Source organism: Bos javanicus, chromosome 6 (genome assembly GCF_032452875.1).
Source record: "Bos javanicus breed banteng chromosome 6, ARS-OSU_banteng_1.0, whole genome shotgun sequence".
In the NCBI taxonomy this organism is placed as follows: Eukaryota; Metazoa; Chordata; class Mammalia; order Artiodactyla; family Bovidae; genus Bos; species Bos javanicus.
Window position 1 is genome coordinate 101,550,576 of NC_083873.1, and position 22,226 is coordinate 101,572,801.

Below are 22,226 nucleotides of genomic sequence, written 5' to 3' on the forward strand. Positions count from 1 at the left end.
GGCAAAAACACTGGAGTGGGTTGCCATGCCCTCCTCTAGGGGACCTTCCCAATCCAGGGATCAACACAGCGTCTTGCATTGCAGGCAGATTCTTTACCACTGAGCCACCTGGGAAGAGAAGCTCTCTCTCTATATATATACATATATATATATGGATATGGAAAGATATATAAATAGAAAAAAAGAAAAAGAAACAGAGGAAGGAGAAAGAAAATAACAAGGAGAAAAAAACATAGCCCAAGGGACTTTGTAGAAAAATAACTAGACTACCAAAAAATGCATCAAAAATTGTACCTCTGGATACAATTTGGAAATTGTACAATCTGGAATGCAGCCTAACAGCCTTCTTTGTTTTATCAGCCAGCCAACATATATTCATGCAGTACTAACAAGTATCAGGCACTGTGCTAGGCATAGACAAGTCAAAGATAATTAGATCTGGCTCAAATTACTCACAGGCTAAGGTGGAGAGATAGACATTAAACAGTTAATAAAACACTATAGTAATGCAGTGAGAAGCTCCAATACTTTGGCCACCTGATGGGAAGAGCCAACTCATTGGAAAAGACCCTGATGCTGGGGAAGACTGAAGGCAGGAGGATGAGATGGTTGGATGGCATCACCAACTCAATGGACATGAGTTTGAGCAAACTCTGGGAGACAGCGAAGGGCAGGGAAGCCTGGCATGATGCTGTTCGTGGGGTCACAAACAGGTGCATGTGACTGAGCAACTGAACAATAAAATGCGGTGAGATAGACATGCATAGGCTGAGGTGAGAACACCTCAGCCTTATGGAAGGATTCAGGAAGGGTTTCTGGAAGGAGATAACATCTGATGAAGTCTAATGTAAGTCTAAGCAGCGCCTCTTGAACACAAAATCACCTGAGAATCTTGTGGGAAAAATTCTGAATCAGTAGATGTAGGAGAGACTTAAGATGCTGCAATTCTAATCAAGTCCCAGACAGCGTTTGAGCTGTTGGTCCTCGGATCATTCTTTGAATTGCAAAGGTCTTAAAAAATGGCTAATGACTAAGTAAAGGATGGAGAGGGTGAATACAGGCGGAAGAGACAATATGAAGTAAATTACAGAAGAAACACTTGAGTGTGTGATGAAACTGAAGCACATTGGGGTCCCCAGGTAATTGGAGAGATATTCATTGCTAAATTGGAGGTAGATGGGAGTATGGTATATTTTAAGTAGAGGGGAATTTATTACATAGGCAATGGAGCATATCTAAGTAAGCTGGGCGGTTACACAGTAAAAACTGCACATCGAATCTGGAGGTTTCATTGGTAGAATCATGAGCAAGAAGATAATATGCTAGCCTACTTTAAATAAAACTGCTCACAGTGATGACGAGGGCCTAATTTGTGCTGTTAGCAATAGATTTATTTCAAAGGGAACTGATGTGAGACATGTTTAGAAGATAAAGTAGGTCAATTTATTTTAACTTATTAAATTTTTAAAAAATTTAAAAAGTTGCTATTTCTTTGCATTCTCTGTCATCCAAGTGTCTCTTCTTAATCTGACAGTAACATGTGATCTTGACCAAGACACTTCTTTTCACACTAGGTTTCACATTTTAAAACAGTAAAGAGTTGACCCAAGTAAACACTGTGGTCTCTTTAAACCCTAAACTTTATAATCCTATGAATTAAATTCATCTCTCATTGAATAGTGCAACCATAAAATATATTCTTAAAGCCTACCACAAGACCTAGAATATATTTAAATATACATTGTATTACCTAGCCTTTGAAGCTACCTAGCCACCAGGTCTGAAAATTTGAGACTTTAAAATCCTCCCTCTTCTTCACCCATGACATTCATTACTGGGTCCAATTAATTTGCACTGTGTCCTACTGATGATTCTTTTGTTTATGCCCTTATTATTTTTTAGCTGAGCTCCCGCAATAGTAGCTGATAAGTCCCCTGGCTCTAATCTAAACCCCTTTCAAACATGATTTAAGAAACTGCTTAGTAGCACAGTGGTAAAGAATCCGCCTGCCATGCAGAAGACATGGGTTCAATCCCTGATCCAGGAAAACCCCACATGCATGGAGGAGCTAAGCCCATGTACCACAACTGCCGAGCCCTCACCCTCGAGCCCACAAGCCTTAACTACTGGGCCCACCACTGAAGCCCGAGCACTTAGAGCCTGTTCTGCACAACAAGAGAAGACAACTCCAGTGAGAAGCCCACGTAAGAGTAGCCCCCACTCACCACAACGGGAGAAAATGAAGCAACTTGCGGCAATGAAGATCCAGAACAACCAAAAATAAATAAATTAAAAAAAAAAAGAAACTGAAGAACTCTGGAGTCAGAAAGACCTGGGCTTACATGCTAAATCCTCTGCTTCTTAGTTATGTGATTGCTAGCAAGTTATTTAACCTCTCTAAACCTGAGTTTCCTTATCTATAAATCATAGGGATGACATGAGGATTAAATGTTTGTAAAGCGCTTAGCACAGTGCTTATTACACAGCAAGAACTCCATAAGTGCTAGTTGTCATTCTGAAAGACTAGTCGCATAAAGACTTTGCAGGCACTTCACAACAGAAGATCAAATGGCCAATAAAAATTAAAAGAATTCTTCTTCCTTAGTAGTCAGCAAATGCAAACTACTACTTCCATGAGTACAATTATGCATCCACCTGATCAGCAAATTTTGAGAACTTAAAAATAAAGAGTTGGTGAGGATATAGAGCTTCTTATATACTGCTGATAGGAACATAAATTCATGCAATTGATTGAGGAAAATATTTGGCATTATTTAGAAAAACTTGGAGAAGGCAATGGCAACCCACTCCAGTACTCTTGCCTGGAAAATCCCATGGACAGAGGAGCCTGGTAGGCTGCAGTCCATGGGGTCGCTAAGAGTCAGACACGACTGAGCGACTTCACTTTCACTTTTCACTTTCATGCATTGGAGAAGGAAATGGCAACCCACTCCAGTGTTCTTGCCTGGAGAATCCCAGGGACAGCAGAGCCTGGTGGGCTGCCATCTATGGGGTCGCACAGAGTTGGACACGACTGAAGCGACTTAGCAGCAGCAGCAGCAGCAGAAAAACTTAATGTGCACATACCCCAAAACTCAAGAGTTCCTTTCCTTGATATGTATCCTACAGAAGTTCTTACGCATGTACTCTAGAATCTATGAGCAACAATATGTGCATAAAAAGTAGCATATGTATACTTAATGTTATCATATATAAATATATGTATTTATTAAAATTTATTTAGTACATTTATATAGAAATAACTCAGGTTAATAATTAGGGTTGATTTCCTTTTGGATTGACAGAAGGAAATCAACCCTGAACGTTCACTGAAGGACTGATACTGAAGCTGAATCTCCAATATTTTGGCCACCTGATACAAAGAGCTGACTCATTGGGAAAGGCCCTGTTGCTGGGAAAGTTTGAAGGCAAAAGGAGAAGAAAATGACAGAGGATGAGATGGTTAGATAGCATCACAGACACAATGGACATGAATCTGAGCAAACTCCAGGAGATAGTGCAGGACAGGGAAGCCTGGCGTGCTGCAGTTCATAGGGTCGCAAATAGTTGGACACGACTTAATGACTGAACAACAACAACATACATACACAGACACACATACGTCATGTAGAAATGATCCAAATGTCTATCAGTGGTGAGATGGATAAGTAAATTTTGATGTATTCATAGAGTAAAATACCACATAAGTTACTTGAATAAACTACATACATTAACATGAGCCTTGCAGTGTTTCACAGGCTTCCCTGATAGCTCAGTTGGTAAAGAATCCACCTATAATGCAGGAGACCACAGTTCAATTCCTGGGTTGGGAAGATCTGCTGGAGAAGGGATAGGCTACCCACTCCAGTATTCTTGGGCTTCCCTGGTGGCTCAGCTAGTAAAGAATCCACCTGCAATGTGGGAGACCTAGGTTTGATCCCTGGGTTGGGGAGATCCCCTGGAGAAGTGAAAGGCTACCCACTCCAGTATTCTGGCCTGGAGAATTCCATGGTCCATTGGGTCACAAGAGTAGGACACGACTGAGCAACTTTCACTTTCACTAGAGGGTTTCACAAAATCAAGTGATTAAGAATATATATATACTACCATGGCTTCCCTGGTGGCTCAGACAGTAAAGAATCTGCCTGCAATGCAGGAGACCCAGGTTCAATCCCTGGGTCAGGAAGATACCCTTGAGAAGAGAATGGCAACCCATGCCAGCATTCTTGCCCAAAGAATTCCATGGAAAGAGGAACCTGATGGGCTAGAGTCCATGGGGTCGCAAAGGGTCAGACTTGACTGAGCAACTGTCACTTTCTTTCATCACAATTACAAGATTGAAAACCCACAAAGAAAGGCAAGGGAAGAAGTGACAAGAGGCAGAGTAGTGGGTACCTCTAGCGGGGAAGGGAAAGCATGTGGTCTTAGAGGAGCACAGAGGGCTTACTGGGAGTCTACTTGGTGGTTATACAAGGTTTGCTCTGTAATTATTCTTTAACTGAATTTGTTTTATGTACTTTTCTGCTGCTGCTACGTCGCTTCAGTTGTGTACGACTCCGTGCGACCCCATAGACAGCAGCCCACCAGGCTCCCCTGTCCCTTGGATTCTCCAGGCAAGAACACTGGAGTGGCTTGCCATTTCCTTCTCCAATGCATGACAGTGAAAAGTGAAAGTGAAGTCGCTCAGTCGTGTCCGACCCTCAGCAACCCCATGGACTGCAGCCTTCCAGGCTTCTCCGTCCATGGGATCTAGAGTACGTGGTATTTTCTAAAAAATAAGTTTCATAGCATCATTCTACTTAAAATCTTTCAGAGGTTCTTTATTGTGGAATAAAATACAAACTCCTTAGCTTTGTCTTAAAAACTCTTTCATGTTATATCCCCTGTACCTTTCTTCAGCTTTATCTTTCCCACCCCCATTTATGCCCCAGCGCAGTAAATGACATCTCGCTCCCCCATCAATCATGCTCCCTCAAGTCTCTAGGCCCTTGAAAAACGTTCTCACTGTTCCCCTTCTTCTAGCTAACCTCTTATTGTCCTTAACATTCAGCTAAAATCTCGCTCCCTCTGGGAAGCCTTCCCTTCCAGACCCCCACCCCATCTGTCTTAGACTCTCCTCGGCGGCACTTCCTTCAGCACTAGATGGCTACCCATTTAACAGCAGTGGATAAGTACCCCACTCTTTAGAAATCGCTCCCTGTTTTAATGACATACTTTATCGTAAGTGTCACATACTTTAAACACGGCTCCTTTAAAGCAGGTGCTGTCTTCTTCATCTGTCCCAAGTGCAAAGGATGATATCTACACCACAGATTCTCAGTAAATGTTTGCTTAATGAATACATGTTTAAGAGGGGGCAATATATATTTTTGACATCACTGGGAGTGACCCATAACTCAAAAGATTAAGTTCAGCCATAAAAAAAAATCACCCTTGTTTGAAATCAAAATGGTTGATTACTGGCAATTACGTATTTTCTCAGTCATAACAATCATTTAACACATATTGATTAAGTACAGCATAGTGATGACTATTATATCTGCTTCCTCAATGTAATCATAATCAGACTGTAATAAGAATCATGATGTGAAATAAGTACAAGGTTAATTTCATCAATCCTCCACAGTTATGGGTTATGCATTGATTCATAGCGCAGCCTATAAACCCAGAGTTATATAAGCCAATAAACAAATGAAAGAGAGATATCGATCACTTGTTCAAAACAGCTTCTTTTGGAGTCTTACAAGCATCACTGTCATAATCTATTTCTCAAAGATGTTGTTTGACAGATTATACCTGGTTCATCTCCACTGGAGTCTATTGATTATTGACATTGGCAACTATGAAGCATCAAGTATTAAAAAATATATTTTGCCTATGTGAGCTGATATTTTTATAAAATAATAAGATTTTAAAATGATTCCAAATAACAAAGCAGCTGGATCTATTTTTAATACTGTCTTTATTAAGCAAAGAATTTGTAGGCTAAAATGTCCACAAATCGAGTTTTATAAAACTATGATGTGGTTTCTCTTCCCTTATGTCTAAAGATCTAAATGTTATGTTAATATATATCACATATATCTTATATACACATATATATGTACACACATGCTGTGTGTGGGCTAAGTCACTTCAGTCGTGTCTGACTCTTTGCAACCCTATATGGACTGTAGCCCACCAGGCTCCTCTGTCCATGGGATTCTCCAGGCAAGAATACTGGAGTGGGTTGCTATGGCCTCCTCCAGGGGATCATCCCGACCCAGAGATCGAACCAGCGTCTCCTGTGTCTTCAGCATCTCTCGTGTCTCCTGCATTAGCAGGTGGGTTCTTTACCACTAACACCACCTGGGAAGCCCCATATACGAGCATATATGTTCCTGAAAGGAATTAAGTGTTAGAATTTAGATCAGAACCAGTATTCTCCTAGAGAAGATGAAGCAGTAAAATGTAGAATTATGTTGCAGATAATAAATGCCACTGAAAAATACTGTTATGTAAATACCCAACTGTTACGCAGCCCCAGGAAATTGCTCACTGCAGTCATCTCACTTAGACTAGTACCATCCAGGGCAGTAGCATTATGGTGCTGGATGACGCACTTATGCCCCTAAAGGCCTCAAGCTCCTTCACGTGGTATTAATAGCACCACACCATCAGTTAAACACTGATTTTCACCTCTTTAGTTGACATGATTTGGGAGCAGTATTTCTTCAGATCCACACACTAAATCATATGCAATATTTAAATTGCTTATGTAGATCACATGTTTCCTGCTAAGGAATGTGTTTAAGTTTGCAACTCACCACTGCTTGTATGGTTTCTCATCTACAGGAAATGGGTCTAATTCAACAGCTTCTTGCCTGAGTCGCCATAACAGAGATCTGAGATGGTGTTGCCGTTGGTGTTTCTCACGCTAGCCTAAAATCAAAGCAAAAACACAATCAAGTTTGATTTTACCATTTCAGTGGGGATTTCACCTGCATTTAGAAAAGTCAAAAGACTAACAAAGACATTGGGGGATGAGTAGTGAGCACACAAGGGAAAGGAGTAAAATCTCAAGGTAGTTCGCTCTGTTCAAATTTATCAAACACTAGAACTTTGGTGTGGCCATCACCAGAGTAGCTGGATATTTTAACATTTGAACATAAGCCCAATTAGTAATTGTTACCTTGGTTGACATGGATTTGAGTTTGTGATAGGAGGCACCCTATTCAGCTTCAACCATGAGCTCCCTGTTACAAGTTTGCACAGTCTGCTCCTCATACAAGAACAATGGGTTCACATGGAAAAATGAATTAGAGAGTCATTGATAAAGGAGAAGTTGAAAAATTTTTGAACTATGTGAAATAAAATGAAACTAAACTGAATTTGAGCAACCATACTCCAACAAAAATTATTTAATAAAGAAGGCAAAAAATAAATTAAAATGTTAAAAACTGAAGTTGGTGTAAAGCTAGAAAGAGACCTGTATGTATATTTTTCCGTTATCTGATCCAGTTACAAAAGTAGGTTTGTAACTTCAGTCTGTTACTGTTACTTTTTGACATTATAATGGAAAAAAAAATCTCCAGGACTGTGCCAGTTTTCTATGTTCTAGGGCTTCCCTGGTGGCTCAGTGGTAAGGAACCCACCTGCCAATGTAGGAGATGCAGGTTAAGTCCCTGGATCAGGAAGAACCCCTGGAGGAAGAAATGGCAATGCATTCCAGCATTCCAGTATTCTTGCCTAGAAAATCCCATGGACTGGAGGCTGGCAGCCTCCAGTCCATGGGGTTGCAAAAAGTCAGACATGACTGAGCACACACACAGCTGTTCCAAGCAAGAGTTCCCTTCCAGGCCAAGTACTTACAACTGTTGTTGGACTTCTCCCCCACCACATCTTCCTGCCGTCCCCATCCCAACGTGGCCTACCACCATTTCAGAAGGGGTGAATTTCTTTCTACTGTGAATCCCTATTGCATTTGTTGAATAGGGACATTTGATCATATACCACGTTTGTTATTTAACCTCATCTCCCTAAATGACTATAAGCTCCCTAATGGCAGAAGCTGTGTTGTATGTGTGTATGTTAGTTGCTCAGTCATGTCTGACTCTTTGAGAGTCCATGAACTCCCCTGTCCATGGGATCTCCCAAGGGAAAATATTGGAGTGGGTAACCATTCCCTTCTCCAAGGGATCTGCCTGACCCAGGGATCAAACCCAGGTCTCCTGCATGGCAGGCAGATGCTTTACCATCTGAGCCACCAGGGAAGCCCAGAAGCTGTATTACAGTTTCCCAAACTCTATCACCCACAGTACTTAGATAACTCTGTGCATGGAATACCTTCATTTATGGAATATTGATTGTGCCCCTACTATGCACCAGGCAGACACAGTCAGTGCCTGACAGAGATTATAATTGAGTAGTGAATACATGAAGCCCAGGAAGAGGCAATTACTGTGCTGCAGGATAAGTGCTATCATAGAGGAAGCACAGACGCTGAATGAACATTGCCCAATAACAGACACACCGGCCTGACTTCTCTATCCGGGCTTTCAGATCCTATTTCCAACGTATGAGAAGAGGATGATTACTTTAAGAAACTCGTTTTCACGAAGTACATGGAGCACCCAGGCAGGTTAACATCCAAAACCCAGGAGGCGGTTTTACATCCATGAAGACAAGTCAGTACTGGGTTATGTGTGTGTTTTCCTGCTTACACACACACACACACACACACACACACGTAGCAGAAGTCTTGTTTGTTATTCTGCAGGCCACTCTGCAAATGCCTAATTGCCCTGGAGGAGAATTTCATTTTATACCTGTGTGCCATGCGAGGTTTTAGAGCAGCTATGGGTTAGGAATGCTTCTAAGGAAACTTCAGTTCTTTCTTTCTCCACTGAAAATTTAATTTCCATTCCAGGAGCATTAGTTCTACAAGCTTATGAGTTTCACATCTCACAGTCACCAGGGACAAGACCAGTGAGAAAGGCTTGTTATAAATCTAAAATGTCAATTCAACTAGAAAATCCTTTATCAAAAATAATTAGAAACTCGCAGTCCACTTTTTAAACTAAACTGTTTCTCTCAATTTAAGAATTTTCAAAGATCACCTGAAGTCTCCATTTAGAGTTTCTACCAAGATTCACAATTAAAAAATGGAGTTCTTTTTCATTAAATAGTGGGGGGAAACAGAACCTGAAACATACAGGCTTTCCACTTTTTCCTCTTTGCCTTGATTCTCTTATAAGGATAAAATGTACTCAAACTAAAATATCTTTAGTCAAAACCCTTACAAGTCTGCTATGAAAATATGTACAGATAGGTACATTTCTGAAAATCCAGGCTCCAAATCCAAATTAAATTTTCAATCAATTTGCAGCATGATCTTGTATCTGAATCAGCAGCAGTGTCTCATTTCAGACTTATGCAATGCAATAAATATCTCTCATATGCTAAAGAAGCAAATGGATTCTGTTCTTTATCAATAAGCATCTCCCCGTTTAGTCTATGTGCCCAACTTTTCCCACAAGTCCTTAGTCCTCGGAAGAAGCTGTAAGAGATGCAAGTATGGTAGGAAGGAAGCCCTCAGCCTATAGCAAATAAGGCACGATACCGCTTTTGTGTCATCCTTGGACACTTTGTGCCTCTTTTTTGCATAAGTGTTGCAATGTCCAACCAAAAACATAAAGGAGACTACAAGACAAAACAGGGGCAATGGAGAAAGAATTTAAAATGTCAATTTATCACTTCTTATTCTAAGTGAAGCAAGTCTCTCTTGCTTTGAGTTCATTATTCTCACTAGCAACTAAACAATCATTTTATTTGAGCACACCAATCCCATGTAAAGTCTTATAGCTACAAATAGGACCTGCAGCCAGAACTAGATCAGGAAGGGAGAGCATCTGCCCTCGTGCTTAACAAGAGAAACCCAATTTGCCTTCTTTCCCTTATCACCTGTATTCAAAGACTGTTACACTAAGATTCACTTACATAAAGTCACACACACACACAAAAACAAACAAACAAAAAGACCTCCCTTTAAATATGGGAGGCTTTATCACATTTCTTAAAAATCAGGCAGATTCCTTTTGCTTATGATATTCCTATAGGATATACTAACAAGGGAAATCCTATGAATTTTCTTGTAATTTTAAAATATACACATATTTTAGGGCATCCACCATCCATTCTCAGTTCATTTCAGCCGTGAAAAATATTGACCACACACTATGAAACCATTAAACACTAATAGCTGCAGACATACCAGACAATGACAGCAAAAACACACTTGGCCCCTCTGGGATCTGTTCGTGAACATCGCCTTCTAGCCTGGCAAACACGCTCCTCCCCACAGCAGATGCTGCTCTGGGGCAGACAAGCAGGAAGCTGGAGGCAGCACCTGGTCTTTCCCACTGGTCGTATCATTTCTTACTGTCTCATCATCAAGAGTCTTTTCACCCACACTGTGAAGATTTTATAACACCAGGAGACTGTCGGATTAAAGACACCTTGCAACAACGAGAGGGAGTGATGCGCAAATGAGGAAGCAAGAAGACTCTTTTAATATCTAAGGTCATACCACCTTTGTCATTGGCTTTTCCAGTTCCCTTGTCAGGGCGAGAAAACCCAGTGTGTTTTGTGTGATCAAATAAGCTAACTTAGTACTTTGTGTCAATTCTAAGAATGAGATCAAGGTAGTGGAAGGAATACATACCCAGAGATGGCAAAACTACTACATCCAAAGTGTCTGACCCCTATAATCCGATGGCTCCAAAGTGGAGTCGGAAGCTGGCAACCTCATCCATAAGCGTGAGCATCCCTGTCTAGATGTACAACAGAAACACTCACCTAAGGCAGAAAATTTACAGAAGCCTCTCTCAGAGTCATGGGCCTTCCTGCAACCATTTTAACACATGCATCAGCGTTCTGAGACCTTCCGGGGTCTGACAACTGGCAGACGAGGGGCAGAGGAAGAAATCAGACCTCGGACTGCCAATGCCTGGTGCACTTAGACCCAATTTCCTTCCGTCTAAACTGTGGCCTGTCCCATAGGACTTAGCCTGCCTCTGTCGGGTCTGTTCATAAAAGTTACTGTCAACACATCAAGAAAGGGAGGGCGGCTGTGCAGACACTGTGGAGCTCTGCAGCAAAGACAGCCCATGTAAACAACCTTGTGACTGCCTCAGCGCCAGCTGCCACGGGATAAGCTGTTCTTCTGTGGTTAAATTGCAGTACCCTAGGAATGTATGCATTTAAGGGGGTAAAAGCAGAGACTTGGTCTCTAGATTTAAATGAGAGGTGGGGGGGAGAAATAGGCCCATAATTTTCTTGAAATGGCTCTAGTCTTGATTTACTTGAAGATCTTCCAATAAATCACATTTATTTTGCTGCAGGCACAAAGACATCAATTCCGCTAAATATATTGCCCTGGTCCTCTCTGATGATAGACCTTTTTCTCCCAAATGGGCTCTGACATTTCTAGGGGACACGGTATCCCAGTACAGAGCACCTGGGAACCATGCCATAAAGAAAAAAATGCTGCCTGCTGTGGACTAGCTCACTTTCTTAAAGGGACCCTTTACCTGTACGACTGCAGTGCCAATGTTTCCTCTTACCTTTAACCTGACCACCCCCCACCCCTACTTCCCATTCTATGTTCCTCTCTCCAGCTCAGATTTAGCCTTGGGTCTCTCTGCAAGAGTAATGCTGTTAGTTTTGCAACTACAATATAAAAAAAAAAAAAAAATACCGTTCCCTAACTAAAATATGTAAATATGCCCCCAAATATCTCTCTAAGCACAACATCTCATGAAGTAAACATAAATACATAACTTAAAGATGTGATTTTAATGTTTTACGGAGCCCACAGCATTTCTTAAATATGGGACTAAGGCAAGCACTTCTAACAAGCACAGCTGTTTCGCTCTCTCTCTAATTTTCTCTTCCTTTTTGCAGATCTGCAATGGTCTAAAAAACCCCTGGTCACAATAAAAATGCTCCCTCCCACCCTCTGCCAACCCTCACTCCAAACAGAAAGGTTTCAACACGCCCAAGTCCTGGGAGAGATGCTCCGCACAGAAGGAAAAGCTGGTGGCTTCTTGCCTCAGAGGTAGTTCACTTCATTAATCTCCTATCCACCCCATCTCTGCCCCCCTCTCCCATGCTCACTCTCCCGCCCCACCAGGAGCAATCAATAGACATAACACCACCCTCCAAAAAACCGGTTAGAACCCAGAATGAGCAAAGAGCCACCTACCATTCCGTGCTTGAGAACTACGATCCTGATCCAGCAGTGTTTGCCCCAGAAATCCTCCCTACTTGTCTCTCATTAACCACATTCCGAACTGTAATAAGGAATAGATTGTTTGGAGGTGGGGAAATTGTTTAAAATTAATGATGGACAGGTGATTGCCAAGAAAACCCAAGCGTAAAGTCATTCAAGCCCCTAGGAATTGAGGGGTGAGGAGAAAAATGGAATACTGTAAAAACGAAAAAGGAAAGAAAAATGGTAAGTACAGAACAAGCACCAACCACCCCCATAAAAATAAAAAGAGAAGGGGAGGTTTAAAAAAAAGAAGAAGACGAAGAGTGGCTTGCTGAATCACCCTCTTTCACTGCCTGGAAACCATTGTGCAGCGCGATGCTGCCTGTACCATTGTGGAACCGACCAGAGGAGACGGACAGAGGGCTTGGGGAATGGGGTTGCTATGGCAACCAAAAGGAGCACACGTGACGTCAAACCCCAGAGAGGTCTAGGGAGGGGGGACAGGGGGGAAAGGAGAAGAGGAAAAAGTCTCTGTGCGTCTGCAGCTACCGTGTTTTCCGATTAAATGAGGACCTGGCGAAATGGAAAGGAGCAGGGTTCGTCGGCGGCCGCTATCAGCACCTAGGACATCAGGCAGCCAGTCTGCGCAACGGAAACAGCTCTCTCCACGCAGCCCTGGCCCAGCACTCGGCTGCGCTCAGAAAACAAATGCTTGCAGACCCAAACACCATTGGAAATGTACTCAATCTATGCTTTTCAACTCGCCCAGCTTTTTGCAAACAGCACAAAGGCATGTCGTGCCTCTAAGTGTCAAAGCAAACAAGGATGGTAATAACCTCGGAGGCCAAGTGAGCGTCTGGGTCCCACCTGGACCCCAGAGGTCATTTGAAATGTCATAATCCCTCTTGTCTGTTTCCTTATCTTTCAGAGAAATCCTACATAAATACCAACTAAACCAAAGTCAGCAAACTAATTCTGAGATTGCAGCTTGAATTTAGAAAGAAAATACTGATAATTTGAGTTACCAAATCTAGATTCTTTTTTTTTTTTAATTGGGTAATTCTTTAGAAAATGGATACAAATTGCATTATTACTATTTGGAGCAGATATCTCAATTTTATTTAAGTAATTTGCCCTATCTGCGACTGTCAGAGTATATTTTTGTCTCCATATATTAATAGTTTGTTAAATGTTAAATATAGGTGCTTAAATATAGATGTCATAGATTATTAAATCTAGAGTATTAATCTATAAATATATGGTTTCTAGAGTGAGAGTTCAGAATAATGGAATATTCCCACAATTTTTTTTAATTATCATTTTTTTTTACCTGTTTAAAAATATTTTTTACTTAAGTAAATTTTTCAATACACATTTGGCCTAACCAGGCTCAACCCTTGGGCATCTCAGGTTACATAATTGAATCAAATTCCTTTTTTGCTTAAGTAACTTTGAGGTGAGTTTCTGTGTATTGCAACGAAGTAAGACTGAGTTTTATACCACTTGACACTGTTTTAGAACTAGCATACATACATGAATAAGGAGCTTCTTCCATATGTTAACAGAAAAGATACAACTTGCAACAGATACAAACCAAGCAATGACTGATCCACTGAAACACATCATAAAACCATATGGGACCATATCAGGTTTCCTTATTTTAGGAGGGAATCAAGGGGGAAAAAAAGTCTTGTGTGTTTTCTTTTTCATCTGTTGGACAAGTTTTTGGATATTGCTTTTTTCTAATTTCAAGTTCAACAAGAAGCAGTTGATTATTAATTTTTAGTCTTGGCAATGAACCTACCTTACAAGACAACTTTGTCTCAAGAAAAATATGTATTAACTAGCCAAACGACTTTATAGCAAAATATAATTGGCATTGAAACTTTTAATTTACTTTATTCTAAGTTTTGATATCAAAGTTTTGATATTAACTCTTAATAACTGGATATCAATGAGGAAAAAATGAACTTCAACTCCTACCACACACTGCAAACACAAAAACTTAATTCAAGGTAAATTTACACTGAAACATGAAAGCCAAACTATATAAAGCTATTAGAATAAAATGTATCTTTCAGAAGAAAAAATAGCTTTCTGTTCTCAGAGCAGGCAAAGATTTCTTAGGACACAGAAATTACTCACCATAATAGGAGAAAAAAAAATAGACTTGATCAAAATCAAAAGCTTCCAAAATAACCATTAAGAAAATGAATAGACAGCCTCAGGCTAGAAGAAAATATTCTTGATAAACATGTCTGAAAATACTCTTGATATTCACAATTTCTAGATTTTTAAAAAAATATCCCACAACTCAATGATAAAAACAATTTTGTTTAATGGGCAAAAGTCTTAAGCAGGCACTTGACAAAGAAAGATATATATATATGGTCAATAAGTACACTATAAAGTATTCAACAGAACTGGTCATCAGAGAAATGCAAATTAAAATTGCATAAAGGCCATTTCACACTCACACAAAAAAAAATTGGCTAAAATTGGAAAGACTAACAACACTAAGTCCTGAGTAGGGTATGGAGAAATCAGAACTCTCCTACATTACTTGTGGGAATAGTAAATGGTAAAACTACTTTGGGAAATGGTTTGGTGGTTTTTAAAGATAAGCATATACCTACAGTATGACTCAACAATTCTATTCATAGTCACCTAAGAGAATAGAAATATTTGTCTATCAAAAAAAGTTATACATAAATGTTTATGCCAGCTTTATTTATAATTGGTAAAAACTGGAAACAACTCAAAGTATATCAACGGAAGAATGGGTAAGCAAACTATGGTATATTCATATAATAACATACTGTTTCAGCAATGAAAAAAGAATGATAACTATAAATAGGTTAAAACCAATATTTCTTCTAGTAGGTGTTAATTCTTGATTTCACAAATGACAGTGGTAGATTGCACTGGGGTATATTTTACTAGGGCTTTAATATTCAACCTATTCATTTGAGTAATATTTAGATGATTAAAATGTTCTTTTAAGTCTATTCTATGCAGCATAGAAAAAATAATTTCCTAAAATTAGATCATCTGATACAAGCTAATTTTTAACACTTAAATATATTTCATTCCTTATTGGATAAAGCCAAAACTCTTCATTTAAAGTCCTCAGTAAGATAATATCACATTTTGAGAAAGAACTATGGAAATATGCAATAATATAAATGAATCTCAAAAACACGCTATGTTAAAAAAAAATGAGACAAAAGACTGTTTAGAATATAAATCCATTTACATAAAGCTCTAGGACAGACAGAAATATTCTATGGTATTAGAAATCAGAACTATGATTGAGGGAGCCACACAGCTGAGGGAAATTTATGTAGTGATGAAAATATTCGACATCTTGATAGAGGTGTGAGTTATTGTGTAGATGTAAGCATTTGTCAAAATTCTTCAAATTCTAACTCTTAAGATCAGTGCATTCACTCAGTGTAAATTAAGTTGCTGTTTTCAAAAAATTAAAGTCAATTCCCAAGAAGAAAACTGCTAAATGAACAATAAGTTAGAGCTCCTAAACCTACAAATCTGGTCCTATACCTGAGTCCTGACTTTACAAACCCAAGCAGACCAATAGAGGAAAATAACAGAATGGAAAATACAAGAGATCCCTCAAGAAAATTAGAGATACCAAGGGAACATTTCATGCAAAGATGGGCTCGATAAAGGACAGAAATAGTATAGACCTAACAGTAGCAGAAGATATTAAGAAGAGGTGGCAAGAATACACCCATCTATACAAAAATGATCTTAATGACCCAGATAACCACGATGGTGTGATCACTCACCTAGAGCCAGACATCTTAGACTGCAAAGTCAGGTGGGCCTTAGGAAGCATCACTACGAACAAAACTAGTGGAGGTGATGGAATTCCAGTTGAGCTATTTTAAATCCTAAAAGATGATGCTGTGAAAGTGCTGCACTCAATGTGCCAGCAAATTCGGGAAACTCAGCAGTGGCCACAGGACTGGAAAAGGTCAGTTTTCATTCCAATCCCAAAGAAAGGCAGTGCCAAAGAATATTCAAACTACCAAACAATTGTGCTCATTTCACATGGTAGCAAAGTAATGCTCAAGATTCTCAGTAATCTTGAGATTACATCTGAGCATTCAAAGTAATGCTCAGGATGTAAACCAGAAACTTCCAGATGTTCAAGCTGGATTTAGAAAAGGCAGAGGAACCAGAGATCAAATTGCCAACATCCATTGGATCATAGAAAAAGCAAGAGAATTGCAGAATAACTTCTGCTTCATTGACTACCCTAGCCTTTGACTGTGTGGATCACGACCAACTGTGGAACATTCTTAAAGAGATGGGAATACCAGAACACCATACCTGCCTCCTGCTAAACCTGTATTCAGGTCAAGAAGCAACAGTTAGAACCAAACATAGAACAATGGACTGGTTCCACCTGGGGAAAGGAGTATGTCAAGGCTGTATATTGTCACCCTGTTTATAACTTCTATGCAGAGTATATCATGTGAAATGCTGGGCCGGATGAAGCACAAGCTGGAATCAAGATTGCCGGGAGAAATATCAGTAAACTCAGATATGCAGATGACACCACCCTTATGGCAGAAAGTGAAGAACTAAAGAGCCTCTTGATGAAGGTGAAAGGGGAGAGTGAAAAAACTGGCTTAAAACTGAACATTCAGAAAACTAAGATCATGGCATCTGGTCCCATCACTTCATGGCAAGTAGATGGGGAAACAAAGGAAACAGCGACAAACTTTATTTTCTTGAGCTCCAAAATTGCTGCAGATGGTGACGGAACCCATGAAATTAAAGGATGCTTGAAGTGAAGTGAAGTTGCTCAGTCATGTCCAACTCTTTGCAACCCCATGGACTATAGCCCCACAGGACAATCGGTCTATGGGATTTTCCAGACATGAATATTGGAGTGGGTTGCTATATCTCCTTGGGAAAAAAAGCTATGTCAAACCTAGAGAGCATATTAAAAAATAGAGACGTTACTTTCCAACAAAGGTCCATATAGTCAAAGCTATGGTTTTTTTCAGTAGTCATTATGGATGTGACAGCTAGACAATAAAAAGGGCTGAGTGCCAAAGAACTGATGCCTTCGAACTGTGGTGTTGAAGAAGATTCTTGAGAGTCCCTTGGACTGCAAGGAGATCCAACCGGTCAATTCTAAAAGAAATCAATCTTTTTTTTTAATTTAAATTTATTTTAATTGGAGGCTAATTACTTTACAATATTGTAAAGTTCTGCCACACATCAACATGAATCCATCACAGGTTCCCCATCCTGAACCCCTCTCCCACCTCCCTCCCTGTACCATCCCTCCAGGTCATCCCAGTGCACCAGCCCCAAGACTCCTGTATTGAACCTGGACTGGCGATTCGTTTCTTATATGATATTATACATGTTTCCATGCCATTACCCCAAATCATCCCACCCTCTCAAATCAATCTTGAATATTCATTCGAAGGACTGATGCTAAAGCTGAAGCTCCAATACTTTGGCCACTTGATGAGAAGAGTCGACTCAATGGAAAAGATCCGAGGCTGGGAAAGATTGAGGGCAGGAGGAGAAGGGGACAGCAGAGGACGAGATGGTCGGATGGCATCACTGATTCAACAGACATGAATTTGAGGAAGCTCCAGGAGATGGTGAAGACAGGGCAGCCTGATATGCTGCAGTCAGTGGGGTTGCAAAGAATCAGACACGACTGAGCGACTGGACAGCACAACAAAGCAGACCAAGAAATAGAAACAGCTAGACTCAGGTCACCAGGATCTTAAGAGATAGAGCAGTCCCTCTGAAGTGATGAAGACAATTGAGGGAGATTTGCCTGACAAACAAGAAATGAGATGTTTAAAAAGAGATTTTTAAGAGATGCCTGGCAAGAACTAAATTGCCAGGTTCCTCTGTAGGGATTATTATTCAGCCGCAGGACTAAAACTGAAGGAAATGAAGGTGATCAATACCTGGTTTTCCGAACAATAAATGGCAAAGACCTCAAGGATAGGAGAACATAAAGGAATCAAGTCAGTGAGATTGGACTTCCAAGTAGTAATTTAATTTCTAAATCTAAGTCTCAAGTACATTCATGGGGGCTAACAGTAAAACCAGTTACTGTACTAAGGTCTTCTGGGCTTCCCTTGTGGATTAGCTGTTAAAAAATCCGCCTGCAATACAGGAGATGTGGGTTCGATCCCTGGGTTGGGAAGATCCCCTGGAGAAAGGAACGGCTACCCCCTCTAGTATTCTGGACCATGTAGTCCATGGGGTCACAAAGATTCAGACACGAGTGAGAGACTTTCAAGGAAGGAAGGTCTCTTATCAAAACTGGTCCCAGAGCAGAGAGATCAACTGGTTCTCATTTGCCAAGGACTTCCCAGGTTTTAGCAAATCTACATGCCAGGAAATCCCTCAGGCTTAGGCAAACAGGGAAGGCTGACTGCCCTATTCCAGAATTTAGCATGGACTTGAACCCTCAAATGAGAATTAAAGGTCCCACCTGCAAAGAAATGATACAAGTGAACTTACTTACAAAACAGAAATAGATTCATAGACTTCAGATCAGATCAGATCAGATCAGTCACTCAGTCGTGTCCGACTCTTTGCGACCCCATGAATCGCAGCATGCCAGGCCTCCCTGTCCATCACCAACTCCCGGAGTTCACTCAGACTCACGTCCATCGAGTCAGTGATGCCATCCAGCCATCTCATCCTCTGTCGTCCCCTTCTCCTCCTGCCCCCAATCCCTCCCAGCATCAGTCTTTTCCAATGAGTCAACACTTCGCATGAGGTGGCCAAAGTACTGGAGTTTCAGCTTTAGCATCATTCCTTCCAAAGAAATCCCAGGGCTGATCTCCTTCAGAATGGACTGGTTGGATCTCCTTGCAGTCCAAGGGACTCTCAAGAGGCTTCTCCAACACCACAGTTCAAAAGCATCAATTCTTCGGCGCTCAGCCTTCTTCACAGTCCAACTCTCACATCCATACATGACCACAGGAAAAACCATAGCCTTGACTAGACTTACCTTTGTTGGCAAAGTAATGTCCTGCTTTTGAATATGCTATCTAGGTTGGTCATAACTTTCCTTTCAAGGAGTAAGCGTCTTTTAATTTCATGGCTGCAGTCACCATCTGCAGTGATTTTGGAGCCCAGAAAAATAAAGTTTGACACTGTTTCCACTGTTTCCCCATCTATTTCCCATGAAGTGGTGGGACCGGATGCCGTGATCTTCATTTTCTGCATGTTGAGCTTTAAGCCAACTTTTTCACTCTCCACTTTCACTTTCATCAAGAGGCTTTTGAGTTCCTCTTCACTTTCTGCCATAAGGGTGGTGTCATCTGCATATCTGAGGTGATTGATATTTCTCCCGGCAATCTTGATTCCAGTTTGTGTTTCTTCCAGTCCAGCGTTTCTCATGATGTACTCTGCATAGAAGTTAAATAAACAGGGTGACAATATACAGCCTTAACGTACTCCTTTTCCTATTTGGAACCAGTCTGTTGTTCCATGTCCAGTTCTAACTGTCGCTTCCTGACTTGCATACAAATTTCTCAAGAGGCAGATCAGGTGGTCTGGTATTCCCATCTCTTTCAGAATTTTCCACAGCTTATTGTGATCCACACAGTCAAAGGCTTTGGCATAGTCAATAAAGCAGAAATAGATGTTTTTCTGGAACTCTCTTGCTTTTTCTATGATCCAGTGGATGTTGGCAATTTGATCTCTGGTTCCTCTGCCTTTTCTAAAACCAGCTTGAACATCAGGAAGTTCACGGTTCACATATTGCTGAAGCCTGGTGGTTGCTGGGGGGAAGGGTGTGCGGAAGGGATTGTTAGGAGTTTGGGAGAGACATGTTCACACTGCTATATTTTAAATGGATAACCAACAAGGACCTACTGTACAGCACATGGAACTCTGCTCAATATTATGTGGCAGCCTGGATGGGAGGGGAGTTTGGGGGAGAAAGGATACATTCTTTGCTGTTCACCTATCACAACACTGTTAACCAGCTATTAATCAGTTAACATTAACCCCAAAACAAAATAAAAAGTTTAAATAAAATATAATAAAAACACTGAGAAAAACTGAGGTTAAAAACAACTATTTAAATTTCTTAAAATTAAATCAAAATTTATATATCAAAATAACTTTTTGAAAGTAACTTTTAATTAATATGTTTTATCATTCTACTTGGATGGGAAACACATGGCCAACAGCTTACCATGGCCATAATAATCTTCAGTGGAACGTAACACATTATTGACCAGAGATATACTAATGCCACGGGTGTTAATTTCTGCAAAAATTCCCCAGTCAATACTGTGTTAAAGTATTAATGGTCCCTCATATGATCCAGTTTCATTTATGGGTATTTTTCTGAAAGAAACAAAAATATTAAATTGAAAAGACACATGCACCCCCATATTCATTGCAGCATTATTTACAACAGCTAAGATATGGAAGCAACTTACGTGTCCATTGATAGATAAATGTATAAAGAAAATATGGTGTATATATGCACACACATATATTTACTGGTGGCTCAAATGGTATGAGTCTGACTGTAATGCAGGAGACCTGGGTTTGATCCCTAGGTTGGGAAGATCCCCAGGGTTTCCCTGGTGGCTTAGATGGTAAAAAGATCTGCCTGCAAAGCGGGAGACCTGGGTTTGATTCCTGAGTTGGAACGATCCCCTGGAGAAGGAAATGGCAACACACTCCAGTATTCTTGCCTAGAGAATTCCATTGACAGAGGAGCCTGGCAGGCTACAGTCTGTGGGGTCTCAAAGAGTCAGACACAATTGAACAACTAACACACACATATATATAGTGTACACATATATATAATCACATACAACAAAATATTCAGCCATAAAAAGAATGAAATATTTCCATTTTTGACAACATGGATGGACCTTGAAGGAATCAGTTCAGTTCAGTTCAGTCACTCAGTCGTGTCTGACTCTTTGCAACCCCATGAATTGCGGCACACCAGGCCTTCCTGTCCATCACCATCTCCGGAAGTTCACTCAAACGCACGTCCATCTAGTCAGTGATGCCATCCAGCCATCTCATCCTCTGCCATCCCCTTCTCCTCCTGCCCCCAATCCCTCCCAGCATCAGAGTCTTTTCCAATGAGTCAACTCTTCACATGAGGTGGCCAAAGTACCAGAGTTTCAGCTTCAGCATCATTCCTTCCAAAGAACACCCAGGGCTGATCTCCTTCAGAATGGACTGGTTGGATCTCCTTGCAGTCCAAGGGACTCTCAAAAGTCTTCTCCAACACCACAGTTAAAAGCATCAATTATTTGACCCTCAGCCTTCTTTATGGTCCAACTCTCACATCCATACATGACCACTGGGAAAACCATACCCTTGACTAGACAGACCTTTGTCAGTAATGTAATGTCTCTACTTTTTAATATGCTGTCTAGGTTGGTCACAGCTTTTCTTCCAAGGAGTAAGCATATTTTGATTTCATGGCTGCAGTCACCATCTGCAGTGATTTTGGAGCCCAAGAAGTAAAGTCTGCCACTGTTTCCAGTTTCCCCATCTATCTGCCATGAAGTGATGGGACCGGATGCCATTATCTTCATTTTCTGAATGTTGAGTTTTAAGCCAGGTTTTTCACTCTCCTCTTTCACCTTCATCAAGAGGCTCCTCAGTTCCTGTTCACTTTCTGCTATAAGGGTGGTGTCATCTGCATATCTACAGTTACTGATATTTCTCCCTGCAATCTTGATTCCAGCTTGTGCTTCATCCAGCCCAGAATTTTGCATGATGTACTCTGTGTAGAAGTTAAATAAGCAGGGTGACAATATACAGCCTTGACATACTCCTTTCCCAATTTGGAACCAGTCCATTGTTCCATGTTTGGTTCTAACTTGCTTCTTGACCTGCATACAGGTTTCTCTGGAGGCAGGTAAGGGGTTCTGGTACTCCCATCTCTTTAAGAATTTTCCAGTTTGTCATG

General features: G+C 40.6%; 1 protein-coding gene across 11 annotated transcripts in view; it reads right to left on the bottom strand.

Annotated features, from left to right (window-relative positions):
- MAPK10 (mitogen-activated protein kinase 10) overlaps nucleotides 1–22,226 on the bottom strand; it is a 619,928-nt gene that overhangs the window by 359,043 nt on the left and 238,659 nt on the right. For 2 of the 11 annotated variants that reach the window (XM_061420719.1, XM_061420729.1), the window contains exons 1-2: nucleotides 12,245–12,683; nucleotides 6,807–6,921 (exon numbers count right to left, since the gene is read on the bottom strand). The gene's annotated coding sequence lies outside the window, so the exon portion shown is untranslated. Of the gene's footprint in view, nucleotides 1–6,806; nucleotides 6,922–10,252; nucleotides 10,322–12,244; nucleotides 12,690–12,802; nucleotides 13,177–22,226 lie in introns of those variants that run through there. The other 9 variants (XM_061420728.1, XM_061420727.1, XM_061420724.1 and 6 more) reach the window with 7 other exon arrangements.